This window comes from Arachis ipaensis, chromosome B03 (genome assembly GCF_000816755.2).
Source record: "Arachis ipaensis cultivar K30076 chromosome B03, Araip1.1, whole genome shotgun sequence".
Taxonomy (NCBI): Eukaryota; Viridiplantae; Streptophyta; class Magnoliopsida; order Fabales; family Fabaceae; genus Arachis; species Arachis ipaensis.
The window spans coordinates 90,910,972-90,925,628 of NC_029787.2; positions in this window are offsets into that span (position 1 = coordinate 90,910,972).

The window sequence follows — 14,657 nt, forward strand, 5'->3', positions numbered from 1 at the left end:
AGGTTGTGAATCCAACCATGTTCTAGCTCTGTCTCTTACAGCAAAAGGGAAAAGCATGAGCCTGTAGACCTCGGGATCAACTCCATTGGTCTTGACAGTGTTACAAATTTTCAAGAATTTAGCTAGGAACTGATGAGGATCTTCCAATGGAAGTCCATGAAACTTGCAATTCTGTTGCATTAGAGAAACTAGTTGAGGCTTAAGCTCAAAGTTGTTTGCTCCAATGGCAGGAATTGAGATGCTTCTTCCATAGAAGTTAGAAGAGGGTGCAATAAAGTCACCAAGCATTTTCCTTGCATCTCCACCATTGTTATTGGGTTCGGCCATGTCTCCTTCTTTTTCAAAAATTTCTGTCAGGTCCTCTCCAGAGGGTTGTGCTTTAGCTTCTCTTAGTTTTCTCTTAAGAGTCCTTTCAGGTTCAGGATCAGCTTCAACAAGAATGTTCTTATCCTTACTCCTGCTCATATGAAAAAGAAGATAACAGAAAAGAATAGGTATCCTCTATGTCACAGTATAGAGATTCCTTTATGTGAGTAGAAGAATAGAAGAGTAGAATGAAGAAGAGAGAAGGTGAAGAATTCGAACACAGAGAGAGGGTTCGAATTTTTAAGAAGAGGAGAAGTGTTAGTAAATAAATAAATAAATAAAAAGAGATGAGAGAGAATTCGAAATTTAAATTAAAATAAAAGAAAAATATTTTTGTTTTTATTTTAATTATTAGTTAGTATTCGAAATTTAAGAGAAGAGATAAAATAAAATTTTAAAAAGGATAAGAAATAGTAATTAATTTATTTAGTTTTCAAATTTTAGAGAAAAGATATGATTGAAATAGAAAACTTTTAAAATCAAACAAAAAGTTAAGTAGTTAATTGAAAAAGATTTGAAAATCAAATTTGAAAAGATAAGAGGTTAGAAAAGATTTTGAAAATTAATTTTTGAAAAAGATATGATTGAAAATTATTTTGAAAAATATTTGAAAAAGAAATTTAAAAAGATTTGATTTTTAAAATTAAAGTTAATTACTTGACTAACAAGAAACAAAAAGATATGATTCTAAGATTTAAAGATTGAACCTTTCTTACTAGGCAAGTAACAAACTTAAAATTTTTGAATCAATCACATTAATTGTTAGCATTAATTTCGAAAATATGAAATAAAAATAAGAAAAATATTTTGAAAATCAACTTTTAAAATTTTCGAAAAAAAAAGAAAAATGAAAAAGATTTGATTTTTGAAAAGGTTTTGAAAAGATAGGATTTTTAAATTGAAAATTTGACTTGACTCATAAGAAACAACTAGATTTTTAAAAATTTTTGACTAAGTCAATCTAAATTTTCGAAATTTATGAGAAGAATAAGGGAAAGATATTTTTTTTATTTTTGAATTTTTAATGAGGAGAGAGAAAAACATCAAAATGACTCAAAACATGAAAATTCAAGATCAAAACACATGATGCCTGCAAGAACACTTTGAATGTCAAGATGAACACCAAGAACTTATTTTTGAAAATTTTTAAGAAAAGAAAAATATGCAAGACACCAAACTTAGAAATTTTCAAACTTTAGACACTAACAAATTGAAAATGCATATGAAAAACAAGAAAAGACACAAAACATGAAAATACAAGGATCAAACAAAGAAAATCATCAAGAACAACTTGAAGATTATGAAGAACACATGCATGAATTTTTGAAAATTTTCAGGAAATTAAAAAGATGCAATTGACACCAAACTTAAAAATTGACACTAGACTTAAACAAGAAATATCAAATTATTTTTGGTTTTATGATTTTATTAATTTTTTTGGATTTTTCGAAAATTAATTTTGAAAAAGAAAATAAGGAAATACAAAATTTTTAATAAGAATTTCAAGAATCATGCAATGTTAGTCTAAAAACTCCGGTCCAGAAATTTAGACATGGCTTACTAGCCAGCCAAGCTTTCAGTGAAAGCTTCGGTCCAAAACACTAGACATGGCCAATGGCCAGCCAAGCTTTAGCAGATTATTACATACAATAGCTAAATTCCTAAGAAAGACAAAGAAGCTCTTCTAAGGATAGTTGAAACCTCGGTCCAAAAGATTAGACATGGCTTAATAGCCAGCCAGGATTCAACATATCTCATGAAATTCTAGAATTCATTCTTAAAAATTCTGAAGACATAGAATAATTTATTTATTTTATAAATTTTTTTTAAAATAAAAAATAAAAACAAAAAGCTAAAAATTAAAATAAAATTACCTAATCTGAGCAACAAGATGAACCATCAATTGTCCAAACTCGAACAATCCCCGGCAACGGCGCCAAAAACTTGGTACGCACGTTCATAATCTCAACTCCTTTTCACAACTCCGTACAACTAACCAGCAAGTGCACTGGGTCGTCCAAGTAATAAACCTTACGTGAGTAAGGGTCGATCCCACCGAGATTGTCGGCTTGAAGCAAGCTATGGTCATCTTGTAAATCTCAGTCAGGCAGATTTCAAGTGGTTATGAAGTTTTGATAATTAAAATATAATTAGAACATAAAATAAGATAGAGATACTTATGTAATTCATTGATGAGAATTTTAGATAAGCATATGGGATCCTTTACTCCTTCTGAATCTCTGCTTTTCTACTGCCTTCATTCAATCATTCATACTCCTTTTCATGGCAAGCTGTATGTTGGGGGATCACCGTTGTCAATGGCTAACGTCCGTCCTCTCAGTGAAAATGGTCCAAATGCGTTGTCACCGCACGGCTAATCATCTGTCGATTCTCACTCATGTTGGAATAGGATCCATTGATCCTTTTGCGTCTGTCACTACGCCCAACACTCGCGAATTTGAAGCTCATCACAGTCATCCCATCCCAGATCCTACTCGGAATACCACATACAAGGTTTAGACTTTTTGGATCTCAAGAATGCTGCCAATTGATTCTAGCTTATACCACGAAGACTCCGATCTTTTGGAATGCAGGCTAAGAGATACACACTCAAGCTATTGCAGATAGAACGGAAGTGGTTGTCAGGCACGCGTTCATAGGTGAGAATGATGATGAGTGTCACGGATCATCACATTCATCAGGTTGAAGTGCGAGTGAATATCTTGGAATAAGAATAAGCTTAAATTGAATAGAAAAACAATAGTACTTTGCATTAATTCATGAGGAACAACAGAGCTCCACACCTTAATCTCTGGGGTGTAGAAACTCCACCGTTGAAAATACATAAGTGATGAAGGTCCAGGCATGGCCGAATGGCCAGCCTCCAAACATGTACAATATGATCTATAATTGCATAAAACTGATCAAGGATGGTCCAAAAGACATAAAATAAATCTCTAAAAGTAGTTTTTATACTAAACTAGTAGTTAGGGTTAACAGAAATGAGTAAATGATGCAGAAATCCACTTCCGGGCCCACTTGGTGTGTGATTGGACTGAGCATTGAAGCTTTCACATGTAGAGACTTTTCTTGGAGTTAAACGCCAGCTTTGGTGCCAGTTTGGGCGTTTAACTCCGGCTTTTATGCCAGTTCTGGCATTTAACGCCAGAATAGGGTAGAAAGTGGGCGTTCAAACGCCAATTTGCATTATCAAAACTCGGGCAAAGTATGAGCTATTATATATTGCTGGAAAGATCAGGATGTCTACTTTCCAACGCAATTGAGAGCGCTCCAATTGGGTTTCTGTAGCTCCAGAAAATCCATTTTAAGTGCACGGAGGTCAGAATCCCACAGCATCTGCAGTCCTTTTTCAGCCTCTGAATCAGATTTTTGCTCAAGTTCCTCAATTTCAGCCAGAAAATACCTGAAATCACAAAAAAACACACAAACTCATAGTAAAGTCCAAAAATGTGAATTTTGCATAAAAACTAATAAAAAATTAGTAAGAACTAACTAAATCATACTAAAAACTACCTAAAAATAATACAAAAAAGTGTATAAATTATCCGCTCATCATGCATGCATAAATCCTTTAAAAATTTCGCATATTTAGGTACCTGCCTAATGGCATAAAAAAGGAGAATGGTTAACTCAACCTTTTTGAAGATTTCTACCATCTTTGGGTCGAGCTCCATCTGCTTTCTGGACTTCCTGGCAAGGCGTGGAAACGGGATACGGATGGCGTCTCTTATAGCTTCAGCCTCCTTTGGTGCGCTATTCTCTAGTTAAGCTGCTTCTTCTTCAACCATGTCTTGTACTTCTTCCTCCTCTTCAGCATCTTCTACCTCAACAACATCTTCAACTTGAATGTTCTCCTTTGAGCTTGGCTCCTCATGGTTCCTCTCTTGTAGTGTGGTCCCGAACCTCAAAGTAATGGCATTGATGCCACCTTTGGGGTTGGGTAAGTGTTGAGAAGGAATTGCACTAGAACTTGAAGGTTGATTGTTGGAGGCAATTAGTGAATCCATCCGGGAGACGAGAGCCTGTAAAGTAGCATTCAGACCGTTCATAGTAGAGTTAAGTGTATTCTGAATGTCTTGCGTCATAGTGTGAAACATCTCATCATTAGAAGAAGAAGGGGGGCAAGTGATATGAGGGGCTTACTGTTGGTTGTTCTGAGGTGCTTGGGACTGCCTTTGGTGAGGTGCTCTGTAAGGCTGGTTCTGGTTCTGCTGTTGATAGGGAGGATTCTGCTGATACCAGTTTTGCTGATTATTATTATTATTCTACCTCTGATTTCCCTGGTTGTCTCTGCCTCCTCTGTTATAGTTGTCCCTCCATCCTTGGTTGGAGTTATCCCTCCACCCCTGGTTGGAGTTGTCTTGCCAACCTTGGTTATGGTTCCCACCTTAGTTATAGTTCCCACCTTGGTTATAATTGTCACCTTGTTGATAGTATCCTTGATTCGGGCGGTCATAGAAGTTATGAGTGGCTGCCAAGGTGTTGTCTTCTTGTTGTAGCTGCGGACACTCATCAGTGTAATGAGTATAATCAGCACATATTCTGCATACTCTTTGAGGAACCAACTGTTGACTGTGTTGTGATGGGAGAGGCTGAGGTTGTTGTTGATTTAGTTGTATCTGCTTCAGTAAGTTGGTCATCTCTCCCAGAGTCTGAGTGAGAGCAGCAGTCTCACTGCTAAAGGAAACCTCCGTAACAGCCTTGGGATGGTTGTTCCTGTGCCTGACATTCTGGGTAGATTCCGCTAGATCGGTGATCAGTTGCCACGCCTCTATCGCCATCTTGTACTTCTTCATAGAGCCATTACTTGTAGCATCTAATTTAGGCTTATCCTGAGGCTTCAAGCCTTGTGTAAAGTAGTTGATCAACACCATTTGGTCAATCTTGTGGTAGGGGCACGAGTCTAGGAGATTCCTTAAGCATTCCCAATATTCGTAAAGGGTCTCTGATTCGCCTTGGATAATGCAGTAAATCTCATTCCTCAATCTATCGGTAACTTCAGCTGGAAAGTATTTTTCCAGGAACTCCCTTCTGAGCAGATCCCAGTTGGTAACGACTGCTTCAGGTTAAGTGTAGAACCACTCCCTTGCCTTTCCCTCAAGAGAAAACGGGAAGTAGACAACAAAATAGTAGTTTCATCTGCACCGTGATGCCTAACAGTTGAGCAGGTTGTCTGAAAATCCCTGAGGTGCTTGATAGGCTCCTGAGCAGATAAGCCGTGAAACTTGGGTATTAGGTTGATTAGCGTAGTCTTCAGTTCAAAATCTGGAGCCAGATTTGGGTGACGTGCTTGATACGGTTGTAGTGTAAAGTCTGGAGTGCCTGCTTCCTGGAGGGTAATCCTTCTGGGCTTCACCATATTACCTGCACGTAAATCAACAGAATCAGTAGAAAAGAAGCTTGTTTCTTCCTCAGATGGCGCTTCAGATTCGCCTTCAGAAGAGACTGGTGAGTTGGTAGTAACCACTTTACCACCCTCAGAGACTAACCCACGCCGAGCTCGCCTATTATACAAAATAGTTATTTCAATTTCAGGATCAAACGCAGCTAAGCTTGGGTCAGGCAGTGAACGCATCATTCAATGAAAGAAACATACAACTCATGGTAATAAAATAAAATAAAATAAAATTTGCAAAAATAAAAAATATGCACACCAACTAATAATTTAGCACACAATTGCAACTCCCCGGCAACGGCGCCGAAAATTGATGGAGGTGGAAATCAGCCAATTAAGAAATTATAGAAAGAACAGCGTTGTAAGTACAGTTCTCAACCGACAAAAATCCGCTTATCAATTTAGAAGGGTTGTCACAAAATTAGAATAAAAATACTGGGAGTAGAAATCCCAGGTCGTTGGTGCATGAAATCGTGATATTTCATTCCCCAGCAACGGCGCCAAAACTTCGTACGCACGTTCATAATCTCAATTCTTCTTCACAACTTCGCACAACTAACCAGCAAGTGCACTGGGTCGTCCAAGTAATAAACCTTATGTGAGTAAGGGTCGATCCCACAGAGATTGTCGGCTTGAAGCAAGCTATGGTCATCTTGTAAATCTCAGTTAGGCGGATTCAAATAGTTATGGAGATTTGATAATTAAAATATAAATAAAATATAAAATAAGATAGAGATACTTATGTAATTCATTGATGAGAATTTTAGATAAGCGTATGGAGATGCTTTGCTCCTTCTGAATCTCTGCTTTCCTACTGCCTTCATTCAATCATTCATACTCCTTTCCAGGGCAAGCTGTATGTTGGGCATCACCGTTGTCAATGGCTACTTTCCGTCCTCTCAGTGAAAATGGTCCTAATGCGCTGTCACTGCACGGCTAATCATCTATCAGTTCTCGATCATGTTGGAATAGGATCCATTGATTCTTTTGCGTCTGTCACTATGCCCAACACTCGCGAGTTTGAAGCTCGTCACAGTCATCCCTTCCTAGATCCTACTCGGAATACCACAGACAAGGTTTAGACTTTCTGGATCTCAGGAATGGCCGCCAATAATTCTAGCTTATACCACGAAGACTCCGATCTTTCGGAATGGAGGCTAAGAGATACACGCTCGATCTAAGGTAGAACGGAAGTGGTTGTCAGGCACGCGTTCATAGGTTGAGAATAGTGATGAGTGTCACAGATCATCATATTCATCATGTTGAAATGCAAGCGAATATCTTAGAATAGGAATAAGCTTGAATTGAATAGAAAAATAATAGTACTTTGTATTAATTCATGAGGAGCAGCAGAGCTCCACACCTTAATCTATGGGGTGTAGAAACTCCACCGTTGAAAACACATAAGTGATAATGGTCCAGGCATGGCCGAATGGCCAGCCCCCTTAAACGTGATCAATTATCAAAAGTGATACAAAGATAGTCTCAAAAATGATCAAAAGATGATCAAAAGATGATGTGAAATAACTCACTAAAAGTAGTTTTTATACTAAACTAGTAGTTAGGGTTATAGAAAATAAGTAAATGATGCAGAGATCCACTTCCGGGCCCACTTGGTGTGTGCTTGGGCTGAGCATTGAGCTTTCATGTGTAGAGACTCTTTTTGGAGTTAAACGCCAGGTTGTAGCCTGTTTCTGGCGTTTAACTCTGGTTTGCAACCTGTTTCTGGCGTTTAACTTTAGAATAGGGCAGGAAGTTGGCGTTTGAACACCAATTTGCGTTATCAAAACTAGAGCAAAGTATGGACTATTATATATTGCTGGAAAGCCCTGGATGTCTACTTTCCAACGCAATTGAGATCGCACCAATTGGGTTTCTGTAGCTCCAGAAAATCCATTTCGCGTGCAGGGAGGTCAGAATCCAATAGCATCTGCAGTCCTTTTTCAGCCTCTGAATCAGATTTTTGCTCAAGTCCCTCAATTTCAGTCAAAAAATACCTGAAATTACAGAAAAATACACAAACTCATAATGAATTCCAGAAATGTGATTTTTATTTAAAAACTAATAAAAATATACTAAAAACTAACTAAATCATACTAAAAACTATGTAAAAATAATGCCAAAAAGTGTATAAATTATCCGCTCATCAGTCGTCTCCCAACGAGTTGACAAAAGGGTGCTATTTTATTAATCAGGAGTTTTTCGAAAAATTTTGAGAGTTGGAGAACAGAAAAATAAAGGATTGTGAATTAAAGCAATGTAAATTAAAAGAGATTTATATAATCAAATAAAAAGCCTTGACCGGGGGAATGATTAATTGGAAGTTCTATCCTTGTTGGGATTCTCTCAAGTGTAGTATCAATAGGTTGTTATTTTCACTTAGTTAACCCTTACTAAATAAAGAAAAGTCAAGTGATTGAGCTAACTCTTATTCATAAGTCCTAATTCTCTCCCTTGGGAAGGATTAGCGTTAGTGCTTGGAGAGTTAGCCAACAACTTCCAATTTAACTAATCGCTTGAGCATTCCAACTCAAGGGTCTCCTTTTAATCAACCCCCAAGTCAAGCTAGGAGTCTACTCCATTGACATGAATATAACGTTCACGGAAATATAAGAAGAAGACATGATAAATTAAATAAAATAGGAATTAAAAATTAATTAAAAGTAAAAATAATTCTTTGCATTAATAAATCCCAAAATGCAACATACGTATCTGAACAGGAATAATAAGTAATCAAAAGAGTAAAGGAATAAGAAAGCAAACTAGAATAATAGCAACTTCAACGGAGGTAGTGACTCTTCTCAATATCCAAAGCAAAAGCATAAACTATAAAAACTATGAGTGTGTAGAAAACCTAGAGGAAGAGTGATTTCTAACTAAGATTCCAATCTAAAACTAAAAACTATGCGAACGAGAATGTCTGTTGAGTCTCTGCTTGTCCCCTTGCTCTAGTCTGTGTTTTTGGACCGAAAACTGGGTCCAAACTCGGCCCAAAATCGCCCCCAGCATTTTCTGCGATTTCGGCAGGTAGCGCATGTCACGTGTACGCGTCAGTCACGCGTATGCGTCGCTGATGATTTTTGCGTATCATGTGTATGCGTCAAGCACGCACACGCGTCGCCGTGCAGACTCTGATTCACGCGCATGCATAAGCCATGCGTGCGCGTCGCTCCTCGCTGGTTATCTCTTTTATTTCTTGTGCTCCTTCCATTTTTGCAAGCTTTCTCTCCATCCTCTAAGCCATTCCTTCCCTATAAAGCCTGAAAACACTTAACGCACAGATCACGGCATTGAATGGTATAAAGAGGGATTAAAAATATGCAATTTAAAGGCTTAGGAAGCAAGTTTTCAATTATAGAACAAAACTAGGAAAGAATTGTAACATCATGCAAATTGTATGAATAAGTGTGCAAAGGCTTGATAAAAACCACTTAAATTAGCACAAGATAAACCATAAAATAGTGGTTTATCAAGTTACTATGCAGGGATGCATGTGTAGTTAGTATGTTTTAGTTACTTTTTATTATATTTTTATTAGTTTTTATGCAAAAATCACATTTATGGACTTTACTATGAGTTTGTGTGTTTTTCTGTAATTTCAGGTATTTTCTGGCTGAAATTGAGGGACCTGAGCAAAAATCTTATTTAGAGGCTGAAAAAAGACTGCAGAAGGCTTTCCAGCAATATATAATAGTCCATACTTTGCCCGAGATTTGATGCTCAAACTGGCGTTGAAAGCCAGCCAAAAACTTTCTGGCGTAAAACGCCAAAACTGGCATAATTCTTGGCGTTAAACGCCCATTTTGGCACCCAGGGTGGCGTTTAACTCCAGCTTGAGGCATATGCACGTGAAAAGCTTGAGAGCTCAGCCCAAACACTCACCAAGTGGGTCCGAGAAGTGGATTTCTGCACTGTCTGCACTTAGTTACTCATTTTCTGTAAACCTAAGTTACTAGTTTAGTATAAAAACTACTTTTAGAGATTCATTTTGCACCTTATGACATTTTACACTTCATATTGTATCTTCTACGGCATGAATCTCTAAACCCCATAGGTGAGGGTGAGGAGCTCTGCTGTGTTTCAATGGATTAATGCAATTACTACTGTTTTCTATTCAATCACGCTTGATTCTATTCTAAGATACTCACTCATACTTCAATATAGAGAATGATATGATCCGTGACACTCATCATTATTCTCAATTCAATGAACGTGTGCCTGACAACTACTTCCGTTCTATCTGAGCTCAACGTAGTCATTGGGTGACAGCTTGAGTGCGTATCTCTTGGGTTTCTGATCCACGGACCGAGTCCGTGAAATCAGAACCTTCGTGGTAGAGACTAGAACCAATTGGCAGCATTCCTGGGATCCGAAAAGTCTAAACCTTGTCTGTAGTATTCCGCGTAGGATCTGGGAAGGGATGACTGTGACGAGCTTCAAACTCACGAATGTTAGGCGCAGTGACAGTGTGCAAAAGGATAAGGGTCCTATTCCGATGCGTGAGAACCGACAGATGATTAGCCGTACGGTAACTATACATGGTATTTTTCATCCGAGTTGAGAAATCCGACAGTTGATTAGCTGTGCAGAGATCGTACCTGGTAGTTTTCATCTGAGAGGATCATACAGCTTGCCATTGAAGGAAACTATGCGTGTTTGGAGAAGAAGACAGTAGGAAAGCAGAGATTCAGATGACAGAGCATCTTCGAAACCTCAACCTGTTCCTCATCACTGAATTACAAGTACCATTTATTTCATGTTATTTACTTTTCATAAACAAAATCATTCTTATCATTAATCTCCTGACTAAGATTTACAAGATAACCATAGCTTGCTTCAAGTCGACAATCTCTGTGGGATCGACTCTTACTCACGTAAGGTTTATTACTTGGACGACCCAGTGCACTTGCTGGTTAGTTGTGCAGAGTTGTGAAAAGTGTGAATCACAATTTCGTGCACCAATTTTTTGGCGCCGTTGCTGGGGAATTTTCGAGTTTGGACAACTGACGGTTTATTTTGTTGCTTAGATTAGGAAAAATTTATCTTTTTGGTTTAGAGTCACTAAATTTGAGTCCTTTATTTTCTTTTCAAAAATCTTATTTTTCTTTATTAATCTTTAAGTTTCCCTTGAGTTTTCTGTTTGAGTTTAGTTTCATGCTTTAAGTTTGGTGTCAATTGCATATTTTAATTTTTTCCTTAATTTTCGAAAATATATGCATTGTGTTCTTCATTGATCTTCAAGTTGTTCTTGTTTATTTTCCTTATTTGATCTTTAGTTTTTCTTGTTGTCTTTCCTTGTTTTTCTTGTGCATTTTCAAATTATTAGTGTCCAAAGTATAAAAATTTTTAAGTTTGGTGTCCTTTGAGTTTTTGTTTTCTTAAAAATTTCCAAAATTTGTTCTTGGTGTTCATCTTGATCTTCAAAGTGTTCTTGGTGTTCATCTTGACATTCAAAGTATTCTTATTTGTTTTCTTTGTTTTGATCTAAAAATTCTAAGTTTGGTATCATTTTATTATTTTTCTCTTTCCTCATTGAATTCAAAAAAATATATATATCTTTTCCTTTAATTACTTATCATTTTCGAATTACCTAGGTTGGCTTAGTCAAAATTTTTTAAAATTTGGTAGTTTCTTGTTAGTCAAGTTAGAATTTCAATTTTAAAATTTATCTTTTCAAATTTTTTTCAATTCTTTTTTTTATATATATTTTTCAAAAATCCTTTATAAAATGTTTCAAAATCTTTTTCTTTTCTTATTCATAATTTTCGAATTACTTATACTATTTTATTATTTTGATTGAAAAATTTTAAATTTGGTGTTTCCTTGTTGAGAAAGTTTCAATCTTCAAATTTTAAAATCATATCTTTTTCAAATCTTTTCTTTTATCTATTTATTTTTATAAGTATCTTTAATTTCAAGACATATCTTTTTTAAAACTTCCTAACCACTTTCTCTTTCTTCAATTTTCAAAAATTATATCCAAAATTTTTCAAATCTTTTTAATTAATTAGCCATTTTAGTATTCGATTTTTTTATTTTATTTTATTTTATTTAGTTTTCGAAACTTATATTCTATTTTTCAATTATTTTATTTTATCTTATTTCCTTTTTAATTTGGTTTATTCTTAATTAAATAAAATAAAAACAAAAATATATTTTATTTGCAATCCACATCATCTCCCTTTTTCCATCATGGACCTGAGTTGAAATGAACAGTCCAGAAGGGCTTTGGGGTCATATGCTAACCCCACTACTGCTGCATATGGGAGTAGTATCCGTATACCCCCATAAGAGCCAGCAATTTTGAGCTAAACCCTCATCTTATTATCATGGTGCAGTAAAATTGCTAGTATTCCAGTCTTCCACAGGAAGAACCTACTGAGTTTCTGGCACAGTTCTTACAAATTTTTGACATAGTACATGATAAGGAAGTAGATCAGGATGTCTACAGATTATTACTGTTTCCATTTGCTGTAAAAGATCAAGCTAAGAGGTGGTTAAATAACTAACCCACAGCAAGCATAAGAACATGGAAACAGTTATCAGACAAATTCCTGAATCAATATTTCCCTCTAAAAAGGATGACACAACTAAGGCTGGACATCTAAGGCTTTAAACAAGAGGATAATGAATCTCTTTATAATGCCTGGGAGAAGTATAGAGAGATGCTAAGAAAATGCCCCTCTGAAATGATTTCAGAATGGGTGCAGTTAGACATCTTTTACTATGGGCTTACAAAAAAGGCCCAGATGTCTCTAGACCACTCAGCTGGTGGATCTATACACATGAGGAAGACAATTAAAGAGACTCAAGAGCTCATTGATACAGTTGCTAGAAATCAACATCTATATCTAGGTAGTGAGTCCTCCATGAAAGAAGAGGCTAAAGCACTATCCACCGAACTTAGTCCTCCAGAACAAGTTGTTGAACTCAATCAGCAATTTCTTCTTATAACAAAATAGTTAGCAGAATTCAAAGAGATGCTACAAGACACTAAAAATGCCAACAAGAATTTGGAAGCACAATTAAACCAGACAAGACAGCAGCTATCTAAACAGATAACAGAAGAGTGCCAAGCTTTTCAGTTAAGGAGTGGAAAAACATTGAATATTTCAACTCAAGACAACAGAAAGCTAAGAAAGGAACAACTGAAAGAGGATGACCAAGCCATTGCCCAAATTCGCTCTAAGGACAGTAAGAGCCCAGAGAGGAATGATTTTGGCGTTTAAACGCCAGAAAAGGGGGAAAAGTTGGCGTTAAACGCCCAATGGGTAGCCAAATCTGGCGTTCAAATGCCAGAAAAGGGTGGCAATCTGGCGTTAAACGCCCAAAAAGCACCCACTTCTGGCGTTCAAACGCCAATAAGGGACCAGACACCTGCAAGTGCTGATAACAACCCCCTTAAGCAGGCTTCTCCAACCTCTTTTGTAGGAAATAAGCCTGCAGCAACTAAGGTTGAAGAATATAAAGCCAAGATGCCTTATCCTCAGAAACTCTGCCAAGCGGAACAGGATAAACAATTTGCCCGCTTTGTAGACAATCTCAGGACCCTTGAAATAAAGATCCCGTTTGCAGAGTCACTTGAGAAAATACCCTCTTATGCTAAGTTCATAAAAGAGATCTTAAGTCATAAGAAGGATTGGAGAGAAACTGAAAAAGTTTTCCTCACTGAAGAATGCAGTGTAGTCATTCTGAAAAGCTTACTAGAGAAGCTTAAGGATCCCAGAAGCTTTATGATACCATGCACATTAGAGGATGCCTGTACCAAGACAGCCTTATGTGATCTTGGGGCAAGTATCAACCTAATACCTGCATCCACTATCGAAAAACTTGGTTTAACTGATGAAGTTAAACCAACCCGAATATGTCTCCAACTTGCTGATGGCTCCATTAAAATTCCATCAGGCGTAATTGAGGACATGATTGTCAAGGTTGGCCCATTGCCTTTCCCACTGACTTTGTAGTGCTGGAAATGGAGGAGCACAAGAGTGCAACTCTTATTCTAGGAAGACCTTTCCTAGCAACTGGACGAACCCTCATTGACGTCTAAAAAGGGGAGATAACCCTGAGAGTCAATGAGGATGAGTTCAAGTTGAATGCTGTCAAAGCTATGCAGCATCCAGACACATCAAAAGACTGCATGAGCACTGATATTATTGACTCCCTGGTGGAAGAGGTCACTATGACTGAGAGTCTCGAATCAGAGCTAGAGGACATTTTTAAAGATGTTCAGCCTAATCTGGAGGAACCAGAGAAAACAGAAGAACCTATGAAAACTCCTCAGGAAGAGGAGAAGCCTCCTAAACCCGAGCTCAAACCACTACCACCATCCCTGAAATATGAATTTCTGGGAGAAGATGACACTTTTCCCGTGATCATAAGCTCTACCTTAGAGCTACAGGAAGAGAAAGCACTAATTCAGGTGCTGAGGACATACAAAATAGCTCTTAGGTGGTCCATAAGTGATCTTAAGGGCATTAGCCCAGCTAGATGCATGCACAAGATCCTATTGGAGGATGATGCTAAGTCAGTGGTTCAACCACAGAGGTGGCTGAATCCAGCCATGAAGGAGGTGGTGCAGAAAGAGGTCACTAAGTTACTAGAGGCTGGGATTATTTATCCTATTTCTAATAGCCCCTGGGTGAGCCCTGTCTAAGTTGTCCCCAAGAAGGGAGGCATGACAGTGGTTTATAATAAAAAGAATGAACTAGTTCCTACAAGAACAGTTACAGGGTGGCGTATGTGTATTGACTACAGAAGGCTCAATACAGCCACCAGGAAGGATCATTTTCCTTTACCATTCATAGACCAGATGCTAGAGAGACTAGCAGGTCATGAATACTACTGCTTTTTGGATGGCTATTCAGGTTACAAC